Genomic DNA, 8271 nt, shown 5'->3' on the forward strand with positions numbered 1-8271 from the left:
TTACTTAACACGTCGTGGGTATCAGATACTTGGATTTAGGGACAGCAGAACTTGTTTCCCTGATTCATTGTCGGGTGGCCTTCTTCTCTCTCTCTCTCTCTCTTCTTCTCTCCTTCTTCTCCTCTTTCTTCTCTCTCTCTCTCTACTTTTTGGTAGAACTTCGGACAGTTGTGATAGAGTATCGTGGACAATATTAGTGCTTTTCTGTTTGGGGTGTAATTGGTTATTTCATCAAAACAGATGACAGCACAAGGTTTGACATTGTCAGAACATTTTTTTTTCGTTCTGTGTATATATATATATATATATATATATATATATATATATATATATATATATATATATATATATATGTATATATATATATATATATATATATATATATATATATATATATAGTTAAATAAATAAATATATGGATGGGTACACACAGCGCTTTTAACTTTTTTAATTTATATTTTTGTTTTCAAATAAAAAAAAAAAAATGTTTCCATTCATCACAGATTTGAGCAGCAAAACAGCATTATTCGTACAAAGCCGGCCAAGAGACTCGAGCAGTTTATAGTCTCCCAGTATGCGTCAAATTCTCTATTGAAGCAATCAATTAACGTACAAAATCAATAGTACATCAGTCATTAACAGATAGGAAATTATCTACTAAACAGGTGGGGGTGACATGCACAAGAAAGTAAAGAAAACGTCATTAGCCTCAGAAAATGGGTAAATATTAAAGAGAGAGAGAGAGAGAGAGAGAGAAAAGGAAGAGTTATGTCACATAGCTTGCTGACTTTGTCAGAGAATCAGAAGCTTTGTTTTGAGTTAAGTTATTTTTTTTCTTAGTGGTTTAACAAAGCCTATCACATTATTAGTTCTGTAGTAAATACTTATTGACAGCGCTTGAAAAGTTGCAATTTTATACACTGACCCAAAATTCGATGACCTTACAGTATAAGAAATTAATCATTTTGCGATAAAATCCAAAAATTACCGTAAAGGTGTATACCCTGGGAGAATACACATTACATTCAATTCAAGTGAGTGAAAAAAGTCATTGCAACAAGCCAATCCGTTGCAGTACAAGTAACAACTGGCAGTTGAGACAGTAGCAACGTGATGAGTGTGCTATTAGTAATAAAAAAAAAATATTGGTCACTCTTGGTTTGATAGAATCCAGAGGTCCACATCAGACTGCGTATCCCCCTGCAGTGCCATATCACAGTTTTATCAGGCAAGGGCCCGTGCTGACAGAAAGCCGGCCTAATCTGAACCATCTGCCAAATGAAAGCAATTAAATATAAATAAAAAATTGATATATTCACGTTATGTATGTTTAATCTTGTATGTAGTTGAGACTATTAGCAATTTTTTTATGTCGATTAAGTAAAGCAGAAATTAAATCGTCTTACGCAAAAAGAAATTAAAAAAACTGAAATGAAAAAAGTGTTATCTATAAACCCTCGTAAGTACTCTAATAACAAGAGTTAAAGCATCAAATATCAGATTATTCTAAGTGAGTTTTATTTCGTTTTAATATCCATCCTTCATTTTTTCCCCTTCATCTTTTACCGAAAACCGGTGACGTCACAAACGTGGAAAATATAGCAAGGAAACGTATTTTATATTCATCTTCTGAACGCTTTAATAACCGGCAATAAACTTCTTTTTATTGCATGGCACTGCTCATTTTACATTCGCCTGATATGGTTGCAAATTTCAGTTTGCATGGCTTATGGCACGTTAGCAAGCAAATTGCTGTTTAAAGGCTGGAAATTAATATATATAGCTGCTAGTCATTTCATGCGCATTAAGCCCCGGCCACATTTTCATAATTTATGGACGCAATAATACGAGAGGGGGTTGCACCTGCACTTCTGTGCAGTTGCAGGAGCCTGTATTTGAGAGGAGGACCGACAAGCTAGGCGCTTCTCCTCATAACAAGTACTACATCTGTCATAATCCCCGTTTGCTGTGCTCACATTGGCAGGGAGTCTTAATTAGAGGGACGTCTTTTAATTAGTGCAACACTTCACACTTATCCCACGCTGCAAAAACACTTCCCAATGTCTCTTTAACTTCTTTACAGGCGATCTTATGCTCCGTGCTCTACTTAATTCCCTGTACCTTCCTTGTACCTGTTTCTTTTTATAGGTGCGTTCGGCAATTATGCTGTGCTTGCCATGGCCAATCATAATAAATTCGCTGAGGCTCTACATACTTTAGGTATTGTTTCTTTTTCTTTGTGCTGTTTTTGCAGTGTCGTCATTGCTGTTTTTGCTGTTTTTTTTTAACCGACACACAGATTTTCCTATTTTTTTTTATGATTCTCAAAGGGATTTTTTCGGTTTTACATTGCTTGTAAAAATGGTTTCTCTCATTCTATACTTTACTTCCTTTAATGATATCTTATGCTTTATCGTGTACCATTTTATCCACACTAATTTTTTGCTCCCTGTATGATTTTTTCTTCAGACTCCCTTTGTATTAACTTGCAGAAAAATGTTGCGAGCAAAAAAAAAAAAAAAAAAAAAGAAAAGAAAGGATGAATAAATTAAAACAGAATTAAGTTACACCCTGAATGCTGCGAACTTTGTTAATATCAGGCATACTGTGAACATTAGAGTTTCAAATGAAATATAACTCGCTTTTGTTCTAATACACCACATCACTCATAAAAGCATGCATCCTGTAAATAGGTTACGTGCTTGGATTTGTTTAATAATCTTAAATGTCTTGAACGTTCGATTAAGTTGACAGCTCAAACCATTAATTATAGTTGCTCGGTGATTCAAAACACCGACATTGAATTAAATAAAGCAATGCGGTTTAATTACGCAAAGTAGCTAATTAACGTTTTTCCCAACTTAAAGAAAAAAATTGTTTATCTTTCCATGCATAATAAGAAGGCACATTAATTCTAGCGGGGGCACGGTCTCTTAAGAGGGGCGAACGAAGACGCTTATCCTGAGCAACAGTTTCAAAAGAATACTTGACAGATTACCTTGCTGATCTCCTCCGCAGGCGGCTCATCATGCCCTCGGCTCCCTGCTCTGTGTCCCTTGCTCCTTAGGTACGAAGTTATAAATCTGGAAGTGATAAAGACAACGTCGACTTAGAAATAATAATGGCAGAAAAATTCAACGAATCCTTTCTAAAATGTAAATGCTTAGACACAAGGTAATCAAGATTCTATCATTTTGATACCTTGACCTGCAAAATGACCTTGCTGGGCGTGTTTTGTATTCACTGGCTGCCTGCAAATTGTCTAGGCTTCTTTTTAGAAAATATATTGAAAGGAGATGACTAATGAATGAGTGAGGTAGTGAATTACTGAAGTATTTCTGTTTGCTGCAACAACATGCAAGATTGATTGGGAATTTAGTACCGATGGTCCCTTAGAAATTACCCTGGCTTCTGATGAAGAATGAATGAGTGTGCTAGTGAATTATCTAAGTATTTCTTTCGTAGCAACAGGCAAGATTGACTGGGATTCAGTTCTGGTGTTATTGTTTAGAAATTACCCTACCTGCTGTTACTCTTCATTGAAATCATGGAGGATTGGAACACGATCTTTGGTAAGCGTTTTGCCGAGAATTTCATTACGTTCTCAACCGCATAATCATCAAGCCCTCGGTCAAAGATTCGTGAAGTTCTGAGATGGAAATATCACAATAATCTTTTAAAAAAGTCAACCGGCCCCCTTGTAAAAAATTCGAGTTATTTTCCCCGGATTTGTCTAATTTCTTGACGAAAACTCCAAGGATTCTTCCTACAAAATGTATACCTTCAGACATTAAGACCATCTAGAATCTTTCATTTTGATAACTTAACCTGCAAAATCAAAGGGTCCTTTGCCAAAAATCACACTAACAAGTATTGGAAATTTCAGCGACGCTGTCGCGTACAACTGTTCAGATCCTTTGGGTTGATTATGAAGTTTAACAACTAAGAATTTCCCTATGTAGTTGTGACCACAGGTAATCAAAGAACTTTAATGTATGGTTATGTATGTTGTATGTTGTCCATGCCCTCACGGTATTGTAATTGAGAAAGACCAGAGTTGTAAGCTGGCTATAAAAATTCATACGATATGATCAACCGAAAATTTAAAAGCAGCTATTATTGACTTTACGTAGAAATAAAAATAAACAAATAACTAAAGCCTGTATTGTCTTGTGTTTTTAGAATCCAGAGTAAATAGGATAGTTTAGTTTAGTAAATATAAACAATCTATCAACTAGATATGTTTTACAACTGTATAGCCGTAATGTTATTTTTGTCTAATTTGGTAATTTCTCGGTAAGTTTTACTCGAAAACAGTTATTACCTGCTAGTCGGGTACGGTTTCGATTACAGCATATAATTAATCCCATTTAAATTACGATCATTAATAATTAATCCCATTAGAATCTCGGTAACAATAACTAATCTCATTAAAATCACGATAATTATATACCATTAAGACATTGAGGAAAAACTCATAAAAGAAGATTAGCGGTTACAGATTTGCGGTTGTAGTTATGAAGATAAGCAATTAAATGAGAAAGAGATAACATCAGCAAAGAAACAGAACAATGAATGTATGAGTGAAAAGAAAGGACTTTCAGATATGAGAAGAAGACAGAAGACAAAGAAGAAAGTGAGGTGGAAGACGCTCCTGCGATGCCAGTTGGCACATCAGTCAGTCCGAGAATATAGCTCCCCGTATAAAATGGTGACAGAATTAGCGCTGTGTTTGTGTAGCAGCCAATGTGCGTTTAACTTAAGAAGGATATATATATATATATATATATATATATATATATATATATATATATATATATATATATATATATGTATATATATATATATATCTGTATATATATATATATGTATATATATATATATATATATATATATATATATATATATGAATTGATATACATGTATACATCTATATATAAATATATGTATATATATGTATATATATATATATATATATATATATATATATTTATATATATATATATATATATATATATATATATATATATATATGTGTGTGTGTGTGTGTTGTGTGTATAGATAGATACATAGATAGATAGACAGATAGATAGATACGATAGATTAAATAAATACTATGTTTTTCAATCCTGAAATGTTTTAGAAGTGTGATCATTTTATACCACGACGTAAGTAATAATAATAATAATAATAATAATAATAATAATAATAATAATAATAATAATAGTAACAGTCTTGACGAAGCAGCTTCAATTTTTGTGGAGAAAGGGATAAAATACATAAAACGTCGAAAATCACAGAATTAAACCCTAAACATCTCTTCGCCCCTGTCATCATCATCGCGCTGGGCAGCAGAAGCAACAGCAACAGCAGCAGCAGCAATGAGCAGCAGCAACGGCCAGTGGTGGCATTCCGGTTGCTTCCTCAAGTCTCATTAAATGGTTAACGCTCTTAACAAACTCTTAATCTCTCACTGTACGCTCTTTAAAAAGATCCCAGCGCCGGCGATTTAATGCTTGTAAAATTCTTATACCCCCTCCTCTCCAACTCCTCCCCCTTCCTTCTCCTCCTCCCACCTTCCTCCTCCTCCTCCTTTCCTAGACTTTGATGCTGTCACTCTGTGTCTGTGTCGCCATTTTGTGGGATGAATCTTAGAGCAGGCCTATTCGTCGTCACACTTATTTTAAAGGTCAACACCTCCTTTGCGCGTAGACAAAGAAAACGGTCTACCTGCCGTAGGCCTATTTTAGCTGTAACTATGGTTATGTATTTGTCTCTAAAATATGGGCACTGCTTCGTACTCAGGTGTATAAGAGGAAATTCCGCAGTGATGTGAATTAGTATTATTATTATATATATATATATATATATATATATATATATATATATATATATATATATATATATAATTTATATATATATGTGTGTGCGTATATATGTACACATATATATATGTATGTATACACACACACACACACACACACATATATATATATATATATATATATATATATATATATATATATATATATATATATATATATATATTCTTAATAGCATTGGAAAACATTGCACATTTTATTTTTTATATCTCATTCTTTATCAGTAATATTTTCTATTAATGTTACGTACGTGTATCCTGGCCTGTAAATTTATTTATAAGTTTAACTGCAATTACATGTTAATAGCCCTATAAATATGTCCGTCTGTGTTCTTGCAGAAAGCACTCTGACAAATGTCTGTAAAAGGGGTACACTTGTCATTATAATTTGAATGATAAACTTTATGAGCGATCATTGATTTTAATTAGGTTTGATTATCACTTTGCGGACACAATCGTTACTAATTTACTCATGTTGTAATCCTTATAGTACATGAAATATATGTATATATGTGTATATATATGTATATACATATGTGTATATATTATATATATATATATATATATATATATATATATATATATATATATAATATATATATATATATATATATATATATATATATATATATATATATATATATATATATATATATATATATATATATGAAGAGGATCAGAGAGTAACAAAGATACTCTGTAAAGCATGAGTCATTAATTCATTTACACATTATTCCGGTTATTTAATGATGATCTCTACCAAGATAAAATCAAAAAATAATTTTTTTCTATCCAGTAATTAAAAGGATCACTGACCCCTAATAAACTTGGAGTATTTAATTGGAATTTGCAAAGCATTTTTGAGGCAATAAATGTGAAAGTTGTTCAACAATTAGTTATTTAAAACTAGATAAATCTGACGAAAGGAAAGATGCTGAGGGGCCTCTTAATTTTGTGTGGAAATTGCTAAGTAATGCAACTCAGTTACAAAGAATTTTAATATGCAGTTCAGTCGCTTTTTTTATCCCGGAAAGAAATTCAGACCTTTAAACAGATTTCATTTTAGGATCCCTTTATGACTGAAGCAACGTGATAGAAAGTAATAAATAAGGTTGGGCATTATAATTTATAGATTTATGGTAAAACGTCTGTTTCACAAACCATTACCTTGTGCAAAGCAGAGATGTGGGTAAAATTTTTTTGTTTTGCATGAAATAAGGAAAAAGTAGTTTCTTTGGACGGAAAAACAAATTTTATTGCTCAGTCAAGACAGAAGCCTCCACGAGTTTTAATTAGTTAACAAGGAATACATTTTAAGCTTTTCAGGTTTAATGTTTGACAATTATTTTGCTTTCTAACACCTGAAATTAGATAAACCAGGATTTTGGCAATTGAGTGGGAAGATTAGCGGATTGGAATCATGCTATTATTGTGAAATACTCATTTGTCTCAAAATTAAAATGGATAGCATTGCAAAGAGTCCCTTATTTTGTAGAAAATTAATGGATTGAATAAAATTCTTAAGTAAAGTTTAACATTTGAAAATTATAAATAATAATGTTATATATATATATATATATATATATATATATATATATATATATATATATATATATATATATATATATATTATTACATATATAATGTATAAAACATATTAACACACTCACACATATATATACTGTATATATATATATATATATATATATATATATATATATATATATATATATATATATATATATATATATATATATATATATATATATATATATATATATATTATATATATATATGTTTGTGTGTGAGGACTATTCATTATCCTCGGGAGAAATTGACCTTATCAATAATTCTTAACATGGCTTTTTTGACAGATATATATGCATTTGCATATCTATTGTACATTGCCATCTCATTTTCTTCATTATTTGGACATACTTCTCACTACAAAGCCTTAGAACCTAACGAGAGGAGAAGACTTGAGGTTAAGAGGTCATTGTGACTGTTGCATTATATATATATATATATATATATATATATATATATATATATATATATATATATATATATATATATATATAGATATACATGAGATCTGTTATATTTTATTTTCCGTCTTTTTTATACCTTCATTTATTTTCCGAAATATATGTTTCAGCTGTTTTATGAAGGCTATGCAAACATCTAATCCTAACTGGCCGTTATTAGCACTTATCTCTTGACTCAAAAACATTTCGTCTTCGTAATGGAAATTGTATCATTCTGCATCCTCACAACTAATATTCAAAGAATTTACATAAAATAATTCAAAGAATTTACATAAAATCGTCTCTGCGAAACGCATTAGCTTGTCATATAGGATAATGTTATTTTACACCCTGGGGTCAGTG

General features: G+C 31.4%; 1 protein-coding gene and 1 long non-coding RNA gene across 3 annotated transcripts in view; one reads left to right on the forward strand and one right to left on the reverse strand.

Annotated features, from left to right (window-relative positions):
- LOC136847844 (homeobox protein abdominal-B-like) overlaps positions 1-8271 on the forward strand; it is a 601387-nt gene that overhangs the window by 417375 nt on the left and 175741 nt on the right. The window lies entirely within an intron of this gene.
- LOC136847595 (uncharacterized) overlaps positions 1-8271 on the reverse strand; it is a 139856-nt gene that overhangs the window by 118886 nt on the left and 12699 nt on the right. The window contains exon 2 of the long non-coding RNA XR_010855781.1: positions 2999-3083. This is a non-coding gene — a long non-coding RNA (uncharacterized lncRNA). The remainder of the gene's footprint in view (positions 1-2998; positions 3084-8271) is intronic.

Source organism: Macrobrachium rosenbergii, chromosome 17 (assembly GCF_040412425.1).
Source record: "Macrobrachium rosenbergii isolate ZJJX-2024 chromosome 17, ASM4041242v1, whole genome shotgun sequence".
NCBI lineage: Eukaryota > Metazoa > Arthropoda > Malacostraca > Decapoda > Palaemonidae > Macrobrachium > Macrobrachium rosenbergii.